The following is a 19,519-nucleotide window of genomic DNA, read 5'->3' on the forward strand; positions in this document are numbered from 1 at the left end:
CCCTCACATTTTTGTAAATATTTTATTATTTTTATGTGAAAACACTAAAGAAATGACACTTTGCTACAATGTAAAGTAGTGAGTGTACAGCTTGTATAACAGTGTATATTTGCTGTCCCCTCAAAATAACTCAACACACAGCAATTAAAGAGGAAGTAAACCCTCCTCTGACACTTTTACCTATAGGTAAGCCTATGATAAGGCTTACCTATAGGTACTGTAAATATTTCCTAAACATGCACCGTTTAGGAGATATTTACCTTACATGCAGCCAGTGACGTCACTGGCGCATGCGCTCTGAAGGAACGGCCGCTGGTGCCCTTCCTTTAGAGTCCCGTGGCTTGACCGTCGGCTCCCGCGCACGTGCGCGACGTCACCGCGGCTCCGGCCAATCAGATGGCCGGATACCGCGATCCCGGAAGACGGGCGACTGGACATGTCGCCCGTCATACAGGTAAGCGGGCGGCACGGCGGGCGCTCATTCTAAGGTAAAGTATTTCATAATGAGCTAGTATGCGGTGCATACTAGCTCATTAGGTGTTTCTCTTTCAGGTTACAAAAAATATTATATATATATATATATATATATATATATATATATATATATATATATATATATATTTATATATATATATATGGATTTACAACCTCTTTAATGTATAAACCGCTGGCAACAAAAGTGAGTACACTACTAAGTCAAAATGTCCAAATTGGGCCCAAAGTTTCAATATTTTGTGTGGTCAGCACTGCCTAAACCCTCTTGGGCATGGAGTTCACCAGGGCTTTACAGGCTGCCACTGGAGTCCTCTTCCACTCCTCCATGACAACATTACAGAGCTGGTGGATGTTAGAGACTTTGCACTCCTCCACCTGCCATTTGAGGATGCCCCACAGATGCACAATAGACTTTAGGTCTAAAGACATGTTTGGCCAGTCCATCACCTTTACCCTCAGCTTCTTTAGAAAGGCTGCAGTCATCTTGGGGGTGTGCTTAGGGTCGTTATCATGTTGGAATACTGCTTTGGGCCCAGTCTCTGAAGGAAGGTGATCATGCTCTGCTTCAGTATGTCACAGTACATGTTGGCATTCATGATGCCCTCCGTGAACTGTAGCTCCCCAGTGCCAACAGCACTCATGAAGTCCCAGAACATGACACTCCCACCACCATGCTTGACTGCAGGCAAGACACACTTGTCTTTGTACTCCTCACCTGGTTGCTGCCACACACGCTTGACACCATCTGAACCAAATACGTTTATCTTGGTCTCATCAGTCCACAGGACATGGTTCCAGTAATCCATATCCTTAATCTGCTTGTCTTCAGCAAACTGTTTGTGGGCTTTCTTATGCATCATCTTCATAAGAGGCTTCCTTGTGGGACGACAGCCATGCAGACCAATTTGATGCAGTGTGCGGCGTATGGTCTGAGCACTGACAGGCTGACCCCCCCCACCCCTTCAACCTCTGCAGCAATGCTTGCAGCACTCATACATCTATTTACAAAAGACAACCTCTGGATATGACGCTGAGCACATGCACTCAACTTCTTTGGTCGCCCATGGCGAGGGCTGTTCTGAGTGGAACCTGTCCTGTTACTCCGCTGTATGGTCTTTTTTTTGGTATTTTTTAAGATCCTCAGAGAGTTCCTTGCCATGAGGTGTCATGTTGAACGTCGAGGGACCAGTATGAGAGAGTGAGAGCGATAACACCACCTGCTCCCCAATCACACCTGAGACCTTGTAACAGTAACGAGTCACATGACACCGGGGAAGGCAAATGGCTAATTGGGCCCAATTTGGACATTTTGACTTCGGAGTAAACTCCCTTTTGTTGCCAGTGGTTTAGACATTAATGGCAGTGTGTTGAGTTATTTTGAGGGGTAAGCAAATTTACACTGTTATACCAGCTGTACACTCACTACTTTACATTGTAGCAAAGTGTCATTTCAGTGTTGTCACATAAAAAGATATAATAAAATATTTACAAAAATGTGAGGGGTGTTCTCAATTTTGTGAGATACTGTACATTGCTCCAGCTTGGACCAATGTAAGTTTGCAATATCTCATACCGGAACGATCCCTGTAGAAGCTTCAGATCAATGTAGTAGCCAGTGCTGCGACTACTGATACCAAAAGTAGGGTGCCTTGAAGTGGCCCTGCAGCTTACTCATATTAGCAAATGTGTGCAAACAATGCGGTTTGTTACAGGCTGGTTGGTAAGTGAAAATATGCAATGCAGGGAAGGGCTGGTGCAAGGATTTTTGACACCCTAGGCGAAACCTCATTTTGCGGCTCTGCCCCTGACCCCACCCCCTTTGCCCTGCCCATGTATACCCCACCTTTTTAATGACTGCTACCATTTTGCATGCAACGCTTTGCTAGACCAGCTAATTTTGAAATGTTACAGGTTTTTGCCCTAAGCCAGCTTTTGGATCAAATAATGCAGCCTATCAGTGCCCATCATCGAATGCAGCCTCACCAGTGCCCATCATTAAATGCAGCTTTTCAGTGCCCATCAAATGCAGCTTTTCAGTGCCCATCAAATGCAGCCTCACCAGCGCCCATCAAATGCAGCCTAACTGAAGGGGAGAGACCCAGTACCAGGAACAAACCCTGCCTCGTGCCTCCAGCTGACACCAAGCCCGGTGTGCCCATGTGATTCTTCCACTGTACAGGGCAGACCAGGAGATTGAGTGGATCTCAATGACATGGGGGGGGGGGGGCGGGTCAGGGGTCACATGAATCCATATAGGAATCACATATGGGCAGGGGCAGAGGCAGAGCTGGCTGTACTGAGACAACAAACACCAGAGACTCAGAGGGACAGGTCACTGATCATAGAGGCACACAGGGAATATTTGCTTCTGTTCTGTCAAGACACAGTCCTCCAGTGTTGCTACGCCTCTGACACTATGTACGGAAGAAGTGGCTGCCTGCTGAGTTAGTTACATGCTGCAGAGGACAGTAGGAAAACCGGCGGCTGCCTAGATTGCTTAGTGGTAGTGCAGGCCCAAATGCAGAGGGCACTAGCGATAACCAAACCCTCTGCTTTAACAGTGCATAGATTATATGTGAAGATAAACATACAGTATATAAACCTACAGAATGAGATTATTATAAAGACATACCAATAAATACATTTTTTGATAAAGAATGAATCACACAAAAGTCTGAATACCATAGCCAAGATGGTGATGGTGTAAAATTTGACACCCAGTGACTGATGTGCACACTCACCAGACAGCCCCTAAATCATAGGCTGAAAAGCCTTTTTCCACCTTCACATATTCCAACCAGGGAATAGCAACATATAGAGATGTTCCTTGCCAATCAACATGCATATATAGAACCAGCTGAAAAGAAAAGGAAATATCTCATAGTGTACCGTGGTGGTTTCATTAAATCAACGTAAAAACAAATGAATGGCCTCCTACATGATTCGGTGCCCGCTTAGCATTAATACAACCCGCAATACAAACAGCGATAACCCACTCCACTGCTCTGCCGTAGCCAGCGTGTGTCCCGAATACCGGAAGGGACATTGCAGCCTAGTTGGTAAGTGAGCCGGGAATTTTTCTTTTTGTTTTTTGAAATGCCTCGTGAGGGGACATACTGGATACCATTGTGCTATTTCTAGATGTCCAGTGTGTTCCTATACCTTTAACCACTTGACCTCCGGAAGATTTACCCACTTTTTGTTATACGGCACTGCGTTACTTTGACTGACGATTGTGCAGTCATGCAATGCTGTATCCAAATAAAAGTTGATAATTTCAACTTTCTATTGGTGGTATTTGATCACCACTGCGATTTTTATTGTTTGCGCTATAAACAAAAAAAAGCCAACAGTTTTGAAAAATCAAACGAATATTTTTACTTTTCTGCTATAAAACATATCCAATAAAAAAAAAAAAAAAAGATCTAATTTCTTTATAAATTTAGGCTAATATGTATTCTGCTACATATTTTTGGTAAAAAAAAATCCCAATAAGCGTATATTAATTGGTTTATGCGAACATTATAACATCTACAAACTATGGGATATATACTGGAACTTTTTTATTTTTATAGTAGAGCAAGGACGGTGATCAGCAACTTATAGCAGGACTGCGATATTGCGGCGGACAATTGGACACTGACATTTTTGACACTTTGTGGGAACCAGTGACACTAATACAGTGATCAGTGCTAAAAATATGCACCGTCACTGTACTAATGACACTGGCTGGGAAGGGATTAACCGCTTGCCGACTGCTCACAGTATATTTACTGCGGCAGTCGGCCCCTCACAGGCAGAGTGACGTAGGGCTACGTCGCTCGCCTGTGAGGCTCTGGGGAGCGAGCGCGCGCCCACGGAGGCGCGCTCCCGCTCCCGCGCGGTCACGGACCCCCCCGCGCGTGTGACCAGCGGACCCGATGTCCGTCGGTCACTCGGCAATCGGCGGGGGAGAGGGAGAATGTCAGGCAGCTTGTGTAAACAAGCCACCTGTCATTCTCCTCGCTGTAAAGACACTGATCACTCGGATCTAGTATGTAGATCCGTGGATCAGTGTCCTTACAGCTCAAGCCACAGCCAATCACAGTAGAAAGCACGCCCCTAGGGACACACACAGCCCCTCCCTCCCAAATAAAGTTAACCCCTTCACTACCAGTGTATTTTTACAGTAACAGTGCATATATATAGCACTGATTACTGTAGAAATGTCACTGGTAACCCCAAAAGTGTCAAAAATGTCAGTCAAGGGTCCGATCTGTCCGCCGCAATGTCGCAGTACCGCAAAAAAAAATCGCAGATCGCCGCCATTACACGTTAAAAAAAAAAAAACACCAAAAATGACAGAAATCTTTCCCTTTGTTAGTAAACGCGATAACTTTTGCGCAAACCAATCAAAATACGCTTTTTGCGATTTTTTTTACCAAACATAGGTAGCGTAAAACAAATTGGCCGAAAATTTTAAAAAAATTTTGATTTTTACATTTTTTTTTGGGGAATTTTATATAAAAAAATGTGAAAAATATTGTTATTTTTGCAAAATGTACGCTCTTTTTTTGTTTATAGCGCAAAAAGTAAAAATCGCACGGGTGATCAAATACCACCAAAAGAAAGCTCTGTTTGTGGGAAAAAAAGGACGCCAAATTTGTTTAGATACAGTGTCGCACGACCGCGCAATTGTCTGTTAAAGTCACGCAGTGCCGAATCGCAAAATACCCCCTGGTCGTTTAGCAGGAAAATCCTCCGGGGCTTAAGTGGTTAAATATCTAGGGCAATCAAAGGGTGAAATGCGTGCCTAGCCAGTGTTTGTGTTTACTATGTGCGCTGCCTTTACAAGGGGAAGAGCTGGATTGGAGTCCCTGCTTTCTTTACATAGGCAGAGCTCTATTCTGAGCCTTTGGCCCAGCACCTGCCGATCTGCTTCTGCTGTGAATGACAGCAGGGGGAGTGTGCGCCCCCTGTAGGTGGGAGAGCAGGATGGTGCCCCAGTGCACAGCTGCCGTCCTGTAGCAGAAAAACTGCTATAGGGCAGCCAGCAAGTGGTTTAAGGAGGGGTGGGCTCCCACCAGGCATACCTTCCCTCAATCAATCCATTATTATATCCATTATTATATATTTGCTCCTACTTTGGAGACTCAAAATTTATGGAGTTAGTACTACAGTATAGTGGGGTGCAGTGAACTGGCTCTGCAGCTTACGCATATATTTGTAAATGTCTGCAAACGAAACCTTGATTTAACAGAAACTGTTGGAAAGGACAATTCATTTTGTTGCAGGCTAGTTGGTAAGTGAGCTGGGAATTATTCTTTGAACTCCTGATACCAATTTTCTGTGTCCTACTGCCTTTCTGCACATTACCCACATGTGGGAATGACTTGTATTTTTTTTAAATAAAAGCATTTTCTGATTGAATGTGGTGGAGAGGAGGGGTGGTGATGTCACAATTTCCACCTCATCTAATCAGGGAACTGCTTGTATCCATTAAAAATAATCCAAGACAATCTGAATGGCAGTGGTGGCAAGCAATCAAACCCTTGTGGGCACCATGCAGAAGGGCAGCCACTTGGCACTGGACCTGCAAGACTGTGGCTATCACTGTTGTGTCGGCTACTATTACAGTGATATGCAGATTTTTGCAGGGGTCAGAATCACGTATGAAATATGCACAATTACATTGTTCCAAGCTGGAGGTGTGAAATATGCATATTTGCATCAGTGGCATCACTAGGGTTGGTAAAACATGGTGTCATCCCCACCAATAATTTTTCCCATATAACATAGTAGCGCAGTTAATAACTATCAAGCACCTAGCAAATTTGAATAACATTATCATATGAAAATAGTAGAATTTCGAGTTAGTGCATCCGGCTCTCCTGTTCAGCCTGCCATAGTGCCCTGCAGGGCGCTGGCCAGGCTGGTTTTGGACCGGCAGCGCAGTCACGGTGCGCACCCCAAATGATGTGGTCGGCGCTGGCACGCCAATCGGTGCCCTGTCACGGATGGGGGTGACACCATTGTGATTGAATAACACTTCCTACTTGATGGTGTCACCCAGTAGCGGGCCGCACCCCCATAGCGACGCCACTGACTTGCATTGTTGCAAACTGGACCAATGTAAATATGCAATAAAAATCATACCTAAACCTTCGCTTCACTAACAACTATAACATCAGGCTGTGCCAATCAGTCTGATCCTGGTAGTAAGTCTGATTACTACATTACTGGCAGATTGATAAAAAGCAACGTATTAAGTACTTCACGACGACAGGAAAGCTAGATTGGATTGCGTACTTGTCATCAGTAGTCTGAGAGACATGTGAGTCATTCCTGAAATAAGTAAATCCCACTCTTGGTTCATTGCAAGGATCCAGGCACATTAGAAAGTGTTCGTTAAGCTTGAGGATGTTCACACATGGAATGACTGCAATAACAGGAAAAAAGGGGTCCAGAGCCTCATCTATGCATCAATAGGCTATATGAGTGTAAATCACACAAGTGACTCACTGCTTAGTGAGTCACAGCAATGTTCCAAATTAAAAAAGAATAATCTACTATACTGTGATGTTATCTTCTGCTAAAGATGAATATGAACAATAAATACAAAGATACAAATGTCTCTGCAACACCATTGGAACATTAAAAAATCATGACAAAAGTGAGGACACTCCTAGCAGCATGATGATACTTCTAATGCTAAAAAAAAAAGGCATCAACTTCTACTTAATAAAAGGACAAAGCGGTGAATTTTAATTTTTAAAGTGGTTCTAAAGGCTAAAGGTTTGCATTTAGGTAAAAAAAAAAAACTTCTGTGTGCAGCCCCCCTATAATAATTATCTGAGCACGAACCAAATCTAGTGATGTGCAGGAGAGCAGCGCTGGCTCTCTCCCTCCTCACTGGCTCAGAGACAGCATCAGGAGGCTGAGCCAAGTGCTGTGTGTCTTATGGGAGACACAGCGCAGGGTTCAGGTGTGAGCACGCATGAGCAAGTCGCTTACTATGGGGGCACTCAGCGGGGGGGGGGGGGGGAGACAGGAGAGTCAGCAGAGGACCAGAGAAGAGGAGGATCAGGGGTGCTCTGTGCAAAACCATTACACAGAGCAGGGAAGTATAACATGTTTGTTATTTTATTAAGGGAAAAAAAAATACAAAATAAAAACTTTACCTTTACAGCCCATTCAGACTGGCGCGACACGACTTTGTGGGGCGACCTGTGAAGTCGCGGTGCACGCTGTGCACCGCGACTTGCACGGACTTCATATAATTGAAGTCAATGCAAATCGCCTCCAGGTCGCCCTAAAGTAGTACAGGATCCTTTTTCTAAGTCAGAGCGACTTGTGTCGCTCCTATTAGAACCGTTCCTGTACTACTCAATGGCGAGCGACCGACTGCGACTTGTCAGGCGACCAAGTCGCCTGACAAGTCGCGCTAGTCTGAATGGACTCTTAGCATCACTTTAAGAATTGAAGAAGAAGAATTCCAGATAGTAATATTTCAGCTTGGACCGATGTAACTTATACCATATCTAGCCAATGTCCCTGGAAAGTGGAAATCACAGAAGTAGACTCCAGTGATCTCCACTTGCTTTCGGATTCTGTGCTGAGCGGCTGCATCCTAAATACAAGAGGTTGACTACTCGGCATGAGTGCCATTCAGAGAACACTTTGTATTTTCTGACTTAATGCAAAGCGGTCTCTGATTGGATGAGGCAGAGAGGGATAGCAGTGTTAACAATTCACTCATAGCAATAACCAGCATATCAGCATTTTCTCTAGACACAATGTACACCTAAACCTGAGTGCCCTTAATCTCCACCGAAAAGCAATCCTTTACTTAAAAAGTGTATTTTCACTTATGCAGCTGAAATGGGATAGCACCAAAATATTTGTTCTGCTGGGCACTGCTCTAGGCTCCTCTCTCCTCCTCGGTCTTAGTTATTTTGGACAGGTACCAGCCATGGGTATCCATACTCACTCCCTTGTTTGGCAGTATCAATAAAGTAAAGTAAACGGCTGCACACTGATGGCATCGCAATTTGTAGAAATTCTAGGACTGTGGTCCAACAGTCTCCACCCACAGCCACACCTTAACTGTAGAGTGCGCAATCAGGGCAAAACGCGTCAGTGGTGTGACTATGGGCAGGGACTGTTGAACCACAGATCTAGAATGAAAGTTCTAGGGCAGCGATGGCGAACCTTGGCACCCCAGATATTTTGGAACTACATTTCCCATGATGCTTTTTCACTCTGCAGTGTAGGAAATGTAGTTCCAAAACATCTGGGGTGCCAAGGTTCGCCATCACTGCTCTAGAGTGAAGTCATCAATGTGTGGCGGTTTGTGATATTGATACCACCTACTTTTTTTTTTGCTATTGGAACACACACAAAATAATTTGAAGATTGCAGCTTTCATTTTTACATGCTCTATTCTGAAAACTCCAGAACTGACAAAATCCTACTTTGTTCTTCTCCATCTATGTAATGTAAAGTAGAGGGCTGGGTAGATGTATTCCGTAATTAACCCTGGCAGTATTGTGCTGGCAGATCTTTATTAACAGTTGTAAATTAGATGGACACACTGTCTGTCCTAAGAAGTTTAAAAGACATGGCTGGTACATAGTATGGTAATGCATGGTCTCTGCCTGTCCTCTATCTCCACATTGCCATCTATTCAAAATAATAGAAATTGCCTATAGTGTCCCATGTAGAATTCTGCTTCAAAATATAGAAAAGGTAAGAAATATTTTTATTTTTGGTTTCATTATTAGTGTTGTATCAATGATAGCTTAGATATGATTTTAATGTATTTGTAATCTCTGCTTGCAGAATTACACAACATTTACCTTTTACCAGAAATATGCTTGAGAGTAGAGTGTGTGATTATTACAGTGTGAAATTAAACTTTGGAAATTTGTGTAATATTGGATATTACGTCAACAGCGCATATACTGTAGCAGGGTGGTATGGGAAAAAATTGCTGTATGGGATGGTATGTGGATATCAGGTATGTTGGTATTGACACCAACAAGTCTACCTATGACTTAGGGGTTGCTGCTGCCAACAGCCCTGAGAGTGTACGTATAGTACTAGGTAGAATAATGAATGTTACCTACAGCGTATACCTGACTATAGGGGGTGTGTGATACCACCTATATATTATTCCTATGTGCTTAATAAACCACAAAAAAATAAATTGTGCATATACTGTGCTAAATTTGACTTTGCAGTCATAGACAATGATAGTGCACACACTAATCCCGTGTGCTTGGTTAACCAAATAAAATTATATAAAGTGCATAGGCTGTGCTTATTTTGGTTATTACAAGCAAAATAATGTATACATTGATAAATGATTATTATATAGCAGTGATAAAAAGTTCATTAAAAAAATCCAATAAACAGAAGAAAAGTGCTTAGTGCATAAAGATGGTGTCCATATAGTTCCAAAAATAAATAGTAATTCCAAGTGACTGTTCTAATTTCAGTGTTGGTGTTTTTCCAAATCAACAGTGCAATAGTGGTGTCACCCTCCGTGCTCCTGTATACATGAGGTAGGCAATGCAAACTCACCAGATGTTGTTGACCCCCAATGTCTTATGGCAAGTGGGTCAAATGGGCTTATATGGTGAGTGTCCAGCGGGGTCCCAGCCGTCCGTGCTCGGGTGGTCCTGGATCCTATTGGTTGGTGTATTGAGACAAAAGTATCGCACTCCTCATGGTGTAGTATAAAACTCCGTATTTATTTTTAAAAGAACAAAAAAGTGCAATAGTGCTTAAAAATAATTGATATAAAACATTGGTGGTACAGTGTTAAAATTACAGTGGAATATTGCAAAGAGCCCGAGTATTGGAAGCCTTGCGGGACGCCGGTGAGGGTTCGCCCGCTCTCTAAACGGAGCTTCCGGGTGTAACTCGGCTTGCGTTCCACGTACCACAGTGAAAACGAGGCTACGTGCGGTTCAACTTGACGCGTTTCGTCATCAATGCGTGACGTCTTCGGAACTTCCGAGTGCGATACTTTTGTCTCAATACACCAACCAATAGGATCCAGGACCACCCGAGCACGGGCGGCTGGGACCCCGCTGGACACTCACCATATAAGCCCATTTGACCCACTTGCCGTAAGACATTGGGGGTCAACAACATCTGGTGAGTTTGCATTGCCTACCTCATGTATACAGGAGCACGGAGGGTGACCTCACTATTGCACTGTTAATTTGAAAAACACCAACACTGAAATTAGAACAGTCACTTGGAATTACTATTTATTTTTGGAGTATATGGACACCATCTTTATGCACTAAGCACTTTTCTTCTGTTTATTGGATTTTTTAATGAACTTTTTATCACTTCTATATAATATTCATTTATAAATGTATACATTATTTTGTTTGTAATAACCAAAATAAGCACAGCCTATGCACTTTATATAATTTTATTTGGTTAACCAAGCACACGGGATTAGTGTGTGCACTATCATTGTCTATGACTGCAAAGTCAAATTTAGCACAGTATATGCACAATTTATTTTTTTGTGGTTTATTAAACACATGGAAATAATATATAGGTGGTATCACACACCCCTATATTCAGGTATACGCTGTAGGTAACATTCATTATACTACCTAGTACTATACGTACACTCTCAGGGATGTTGGCAGGAGCAACCCCTAAGTCATAGGTAGACTTGTTGGTGTCAATACCAACATACCTGATATCCACATACCATCCCATACAGCAATTTTTTCCCATACCACCCTGCTACAGGATATGCGCTGTTGACGTAATATCCAATATTACACAAATTTCCAGCCTTCACCCTAGGGGTTAATCACAGCAGCAATCCATTTCTTCAATCATAAAGATTGGCGCAAGTGCTTTTCATTTCCATGAAATTAAACTTTGTATTATAGAATACCATCATAATAACATATTTCAAACACTGGGGCATACATCGAACGTCTGGGGCCTTGCATAGTATTGGGCTGACCATCTCTGTAAACACAAGCCCTCTCTATACATTTTCTGAATGATCTCGTACTGTACCAGTGCGGGTGAGACTTAGAATGAATAATCTCTGTATCCTCTAAATATTACTACAAAAATTGGGGGGCAACCGGGAGAACCAGCAAGCACAGTTTATAAAAGTGCATAGCAGTACATCTGTACATGAAATGCCAGCATTCTGCAAGACATTCCAACACACAAATGATGTAAAGTTTGCACTAGGTGAAGCCGGTATATAATAAGGCCGGGGGTTCTGTGTGCGCATTATCATAGACTTTAAAGAAATGGGCCCTTTGAAGAGCGTGAAACCTTTAATTGGACCAACATGAAAGGGATTCATGGCTGCCATTTTACATGAGCTTTAGACAACACAGAAGGTCTTTTCCATAGATGAAGGATGGAATGGGAAAAAAAAAAAAAAAAGATCTTGATATTGACATCTAAAAGGATTTTTTTTTTCAATCATGCGTAGAGATAAAACTTCAGTACAGCAACCTGCAAAAGATGCAAATGGCAAAACAAAAGGATGCGACTACAATCCTTGCTCTGGATTTTATCCCCGTACAGTAGTCTGCAGGTTATAAAACAATAGTATGGGTTTAGAACCAAACACAGAATGACAAAGTGTATTTCCACTATTGCTGTCAAATATGAGAAACCGCTATACGTTTGTTTTATACTCCTATTTACACCGCAAGCCTTCAAAAAAAAAAAGAAATTCTTAAAACATTGCATGCTTTTTAGAGGTTTCTAAGAAGGAGGTGCCATAGCTGACTAGAAGGTTTTTTGAACAATGTTAAGTGAGCCTGTCCCAAGTCTGTCTTCATTAACCACTTCAGCACGGGAAGATTTACCCCTCTTCATGACCAGGCCATTTTTTGCAATACAGCACTGCGTTACTTTGACTATTGCATGATCATGTACATAAATAAAAGATATGTCCTTTTTTCCCCCCACAAATAGAGCTTTCTTTTGGTGGCATTTGATCACCACTGGGTTTTTTATTTGTTTGTGCTATAACCAAAAAAAGAATGCCAATTTTAAAAAAAACTGGATTTTTGTCTTACCGTAAAAGCCTTTTCTCTGACGTTCATTGACAGATGCAGCTCCATAAAATTCTTGACCATTGGGTTACGCTGCCCCCTACAGGAGTAGGACACTAGGCAGGAGAAATCTTTACCACGCCTATGGGGCCATCCATGCAGGCATGCACCCACACACTCTGCTATAGGCTTCAGTTTCGTTGCAAGCAGTGTTTAGGGGAAAAACCCCAACCCACTCAAGATAGAGGGGCGGGGGCTGCGTCTGTCAATGAATTTCAGAGAAAAGGTTTTTACGGTAAGACAAAAATCCAGTTTTCTCGATCGTTCATTGACAGACGCAGCTCCATATAATTCTTGACCATTGGGACGTCCAAAAGCAGTATTTGCATGAGAGGTGGGAAAATAATGCAGAAAAAGGAACGTAAATCCCAACAAGGCTAAATTTAGCCAACAAGAGAATTTAGAGCTCAACCAGGAACAACAGGAGCTCAGCTGGACAAACACCCTCAAAGAGACTAAGTCTCTTTCAAACAGCAGCCTGTAAAACCTTGCGGGCAAAAGAGGCATCAGAGAATGCCAACACATCTACTTTATGAAATTTTGTAAACATGTGCACAGACGACCAAGTTGCCGCCTTGCAAACTTGCATCACCGACGTCTGATGGTGAAAAGCCCAAGAGGCACTCAGCGCTCTAGAAGAATGCGCCTTCACCGGGAAAGGTGGAACCTGACCCTTCAGTGAATAAGCCTGAACCACTGTCTGCCTGATCCACCTAGAAATTGTCGCAGCAGATGCAGCCAATCTCTGTCTTGGTCCTTCCGTAAGGACAAAAAGAGAATCTGATTTCCTGAAAGATTCAGTAGCCGCCAGGTAATTCTACTTCTAAACTAGGCAGAAACAAATGAAGCCTATAGCAGAGTGTGTGCGTGTATGCATGCGGAGAAAGCCCCATAGGTTTGGTAAAGCTTTTTCCTGCCAAGTGTTCTACTCCTGTAGGGGGCAGCATAACCCAATGGTCAAGAATTATATGGAGCTGCGTCTGTCAATGAACGATAGAGAAAAAACGTTTTACTTCTGCTATAAAAACACAGCCAATAAAAAAAAAAAAAAAATCAAATTTCTTCATCAATTTAGGCAAATATGTATTCTGCAACATTTTTTTTGGTAAAAAAATCCCAATAAGCGTATATTGATTGGCTTGCGCAATATAGAGTCTACAAACTATGGGATATAGTTATGGCATTTTTATTTTATTTTTTTACTAGTAATGGTGGCGATCAGCGATTTTTAGTGGGATAAATCTGACGCTAAGTGACACTTTTCTGGGAACCAGTGACACCAGTACAGTGATCAGTGCTAAAAATATGCACTGTTACTGTACTAATGACACTAGATAGGGAAGGGGTTACCACTACATGCATAAATGGCTTGTCCTAATCTCACAGCAGGGAAGAAATCTCATCTGTCACCTTCATAATAAATACCGCTGCAGTAAAACCTTGCTCAGAAATTCCGATATCCATGAAGGGCTCATTTCCAACACAACGCTGTGCGCGCCTGCACATGCGTTATCACACATTGCGTTGCAGTGCTTTAAAACAGGCCATTTAAAATAAATGGGTTAAAATGCACAGCAATGTACAGGAGAATGAGGCTGGGCTGCATTTTATTACAGTGCAACGCACAGGACACCATGCATTTTTGGAGGTGTGTTGAAGTTCTATTCACATTGAATGGCACCACAAAGCACCAACAAATATAATGTCCACTGGTGTGGATAGACCCAACACGTAGGGCAAAGTTCTCTTCTTCATTGCAAAAATGGGAGTCATTGAACCATTGTGCATGATTGGAATGCTTGTACAATAATGAACAAAATTATAAATGCAGCACTTGTTTTTGCCCCCATTTTTCATGAGCTGAACTCAAAGATCTAAGAAAATCGGAATTCCTCCGTGACGAGAACACCTCTCCAAAGTGCCAGATGCCATCGAATGTGAGCATTTGTCCACTTAAGTCGGTTATGACAACGAACTGCAGTCAGGTCAAGACCCCGATGAGGACGACGAGCATGTAGATGAGCTTCCATTAGGCCTTTTCTAACAGTTTGTGTGCGAAATTCTTTGTTTATGGAAACCAATTGTTGCAGCAGCTGTCCAGGTGGCTGGTCTCAGACAATTTTGGAGGTGAAGATGCTGGATGTGGAGGTCCTGGGCTGGTGTGGTTACACGTGGTCTGCGGTGAGGCCTGGTTGGATGTACTGCCAAATTCTCGGAAAGCCTTTGGAGACGGCTTATGGTAGAGAAATGAACATTCAATTCACGGGCAACAGCTCTGGTGGACATTCCTGCAGTCAGCATGCTGTGTGATAAAACTGCACATTTTAGAGTGGCCTTTTATTGTGGCCAGCCTAAGGCACACCTGTGCAATAATCATGCTGTCTAATCAGCATCTTGATATGCCACACCTGTGAGGTGGATGGATTATCTCGGCAAAGGAGAAGTGCTCACTAACACAGATTTCGGGTCCTTTCACACGAACGATCCGATTAGATCCACCTGTCAGTTTTTTCAGGCGGACCTGAGCGGATCCTCCATGCATCCCTATGGGGCAGCGGATGTCAGCGGAGACATCTCTGCTGACACCCGCTGCTATCTAATTCCGATCCTATCCGTGAAATCCGGACGAATGGAAACCCTATTTTCCATCCATCCAGCGGATTGGATAAGATGGGATCGGATGAGAACGGATGAGAACGGACAGGCGGTCTGTTCTCATCTGATTCCCCCATAGAGGACAGCGGGGATCTGCCTGCTCAGCGGGGATCGGCTGATCGATCCCTGCTGAGCAGAGAACGGACCGCACCAAGCGGTGCATCGTGTGAAAGGACCCTTAGACAGGTTTGTGAATATTTGAGAGAAATAGGCCTTTTGTGTACATAGAAAAAGTCTTAGATCTTTGAGTTCAGCTCATGAAAAATGGGGGCAAAAACAACAAAAAATGGATTTTTGTAAGAACTTACCGTAAAATCCTTTTCTCTTAAGCTCATTGACAGACGTAGTCTTCTTGATTCTCAAGAGCTGGGTTATGTTGTCTCCGCAGGAGTAGGACTAGGCAGAATGACAAAACGTTCTGGCTCCACCCTAGGGGGCAGTCCCTGAGGGTATATCCTCCCTCTCTCTGCTACAGGGAATCAGTTCTGTTTAAAGCAGTACAGAGAAATTAACCCAACCCAACTCAATGATAGAGGGGCGGGTACTACGTCTGTCAATGAGCTTAAGAGAAAAGGATTTTACGGTAAGTTCTTACAAAAATCCATTTTTCTCTATCGCTCATTGACAGACGTAGTCTTCTTGATTCTCAAGAGCTGGGACATCCAGAAGCAGTGCCACAAATGAGGGGTGGGATTGACAAAATCAAATCCAATCTAGTAGGCCCAACCGGTGCCAAACTAGAAGTTTTAAAGGCTCATTATAAACAAAGAATGAGACTAAAGAAAAATTTTCCAACGGAAAAAACCCTCGAGGTAGACCACTGGTCTCCTCAAATTGCGGCCTGCAAAACCTTGCGGCCAAATGAGGCATCAGACGATGCCATTACATCAACTTTATAATGTTTAGAGAAGGTATGCACCGACGACCAGGTAGCCGCCTTGCACACCTGGACCACTGACGCCTGATGGCGAAAGGCCCATGACGCACTAAGTGCCCGAGTGGAGTGCGCCTTAACAGGGAACGGGGGCTCCCGACCCTTAATAGAATAAGCCTGCACTACCGTCTGTCTGATCCATCTGGAAATGGTCGCGGCAGATGCAGGCAACCCCTTTTTGGGTCCATCTGGGATCACAATCCTTACTCCTGACTAGACAGAAAAAAACTGATTCCCTGTAGCAGAGAGAGGGAGGATATACCCTCAGGGACTGCCCCCTAGGGTGGAGCCAGAACGTTTTGTCATTCTGCCTAGTCCTACTCCTGCGGAGACAACATAACCCAGCTCTTGAGAATCAAGAAGACTACGTCTGTCAATGAGCGATAGAGAAATTGGTTCCAATGCCAATTTACTACAGCTTTATACATCGGGCCCATTCAAAATTGCCGCAGTCTGAAACCGGCTATCTTAGCATGCATGCTGGTATCCGTTGTGTGCCGGTGGCGGGGCAGAGCCTTGTGTTCTTACAGCACAAGGTACAGTTTTTTTTTTTGCAGACCCCCTTGCAGTATGAAAAACAGATGGTGACTTCAGATGAGCTCGGGGGTGTTGCAGAAAAATGCAGCATGCAATCCCACACAGTATGTGTGCGTACAGCCCATGCGTTGTATGAGGTCTGGTGTCGCTAGGTATTGTTCAATAGCAAGCTGTCCCAACCTCCTACAGCCCATACCTGGGATAGGGCGAGATTTCCTCGAGACACTGGTGATGTGGACTTCCCAGGCAGCACTGGGATCCTCAAACTATCGCCCTCCAGCTGTTGCAGAACTTCACATTCCATTAGACATTGTAAAACTCTGAAATTCACAGACATTACTAGGCATGATGGGAATTGTAGTTCCTAAACAGCTAGGGGGCCATAGTTTGAAGACCCCTGACTTAGGAGGTCCTGGGAGTCACCAGTACCTCAGGGAAACCTGGGGGAAAATAACAAGTTTCATTCAAGTAATTTTATGGCATTTTTTGTTTGGCAGTGCTGCATACACCATGAATGTTTGTGTTTGGGAAAAAATAAAATAAAAAATAATAAAACAAATGCAGCTTACCAGTCCTTAGGCTCCGTTCACATGTTAGCGTATGGATCACGGGCAGAACCGCCGCGGTTCCTCCCGCGATCCGGAGATTATTGCAAATCGTGGGACGCCTGTGCGTTGCCCGTTGATTTGCAATAGACCCCCAAACGCTGAGCGATGTTGCCGCGATTTCCGCCTGTCTAAATCGCGGTAACATCGCGAAATAAAAAATAGTGGGACGCAATACGATCCAAAGAAGCTCTTGTACTTTTTTGGTCGTAATGCGTCCCGTGATTTTTTTTTTGCGCGATGTTACCGCGATTCAGCAGGCGGAAATCGCGGCAACGTCGCTCAGCGTTTGGAGGTCTGTTGCAAATCAACGGGCAATGCACAGGCGTCCCGCGATTTGCAATAATTTCCGGATCGCGGGCGGAACCGCGGCGGTTCTGCCCGTGATCCATACGCTAACATGTGAACAGAGCCTTAGATGTGGTGGCTGCATTTGTGTTCTTTTTTCAGATTCATTTTTCTTTATTTTCACCTGGTGATCCTACCAATAACACTTCCTGTCCCATGGGGGGGGATTTCTGTAGTCCCAACAGCAAAACTTTTAGGCCTTTTGCACACTGAGCAACAGAAACGCCACTTTTAACCACTTGCCAACCGTATACAGTAAATATATAGAGCAGCAAAGCGGCTCCCCAAGGCAGGATCACGTATCTATATGTTATCCTGCATTTTTGGATCTGGGGCGCGCATCCCTGCTGCCAGCGACCCGTTTCCATTGTGATTGGACACAGCAGGAGCCAGTCAGCCCCACCAATCGTTTGTGAGACAGGTAGAACGGCGGTCTGCCTATGCAAACAAGGCTGACTGTCATTCTGTGAGAAGGGAAGGCTGTGATCCTGTGTTCCTACAAAGCAGGAACACGGATCTCTGCCATCCCATAGTAAAAGCACCTCCTACACAGAAAGCACTCCCTAGGCAGACATTTAACCCTTTGATTGCCCCTGATGTTAACTCCTTCCCTGCCAGTGTCATTAATACAGTGACCGCACATTTTTAGCACTGATCACTGTATGTGTCACTGGTCCCTAAAAAGCGTCACTTCGTATCGGATTTGTCTGCCGCAATATTGCAGTCCCGCTATAAGTTGCTGATCGCCACCATTACTAATAAAAAAAAAATTTAAATGACATAAATCTATTCCATAGTTTTTAACGCTCTAACTTTGTGCAAACCAATCAATATACACATATTTGGGATTAGGCTAAATTAAAGATTTTTTTTCCATTTTTTTTTATTAGCCATGTTTTATAGCAGAAAGATATCTTTTATAGCAGAAAGATATAAAAACCACAGAGGCAATCAAATACCACCAAAAGACAGCCATTTGTGGGGAAAAAAGGACATACATTTTATTTGGGTACAGTGTCGCACGCCTGCGCAATTGTTAAAGTAATGCAGTGCTGTATTGCAAAAAATGACCTGGTCATGAAGGAAGACAAGTGGTTTGACTTTTTTTCCTGCTGAACCAGCCGAGATTCGAACTGTCTATGGCTGGCTTGAGATTAAAAAAAAAAAAAAAAAAAAAAAAAAAAAAACAACTTTTGGCTTTAGAACCACTTTTAAGCCTGGTAAACACGAGTTGAATGTTGGGTGGCATCGGCCGGTTCAACAGAAACTAGCCGACATTAGGCCTGTGTGTACTACAGCCGATCAAACAGAAGCCGGCTGGCATCTGACGAAGGGGCATGACCAAAAAAGGTCTGGCGCCCCGTAGACTCCACCAATGGCTGAGCGTGCTTACCGGAGTGTTCAGCAGGGAGGAACACTGTACTAACATCAGACTGTTAGTACAGCGGCTCCTCCTGAGCTGTCAGGTTTTTTTAGTTCAGCCTGCTGGGTTAAACGAAAAAAAAAAAAAAAAAAACCGAATAGCGTGCAGAAGGCTTAAAGCGTCTTTCATGTATTCTAGCTATTAAAACGAATATATGTGCCTGCTTTTACACGTGTCTATACGTGTTTGTGCATGTATGTGTGTGTGTGTAAATTCTGCCAGTAAGCTCCTCTCTTAATGCAGGTTTGGGACATTTTCTTTTATTCCGATGAACACGGCTCTACAATACAACTCAAAAACGCCAAAATGTACACATTGGCTGAAACAGAGCTGTAATGGTTTCGGACCTACTCTATAGCGGGTTACTGGACTAATACTAAGGAAGGCATAAAGCATAAAATAATTCTATCATTGCTGT

General features: G+C 43.5%; 1 protein-coding gene across 1 annotated transcript in view; it reads right to left on the reverse strand.

Annotated features, from left to right (window-relative positions):
• The window catches only part of HOMER2 (homer scaffold protein 2), a 375,844-nt gene that overhangs the window by 258,437 nt on the left and 97,888 nt on the right, over positions 1–19,519 (reverse strand). The gene's annotated exons all lie outside the window — the stretch shown is intronic.

This window comes from Pelophylax lessonae, assembly GCF_965119305.1.
Source record: "Pelophylax lessonae genome assembly, chromosome: 4".
Taxonomy (NCBI): Eukaryota; Metazoa; Chordata; class Amphibia; order Anura; family Ranidae; genus Pelophylax; species Pelophylax lessonae.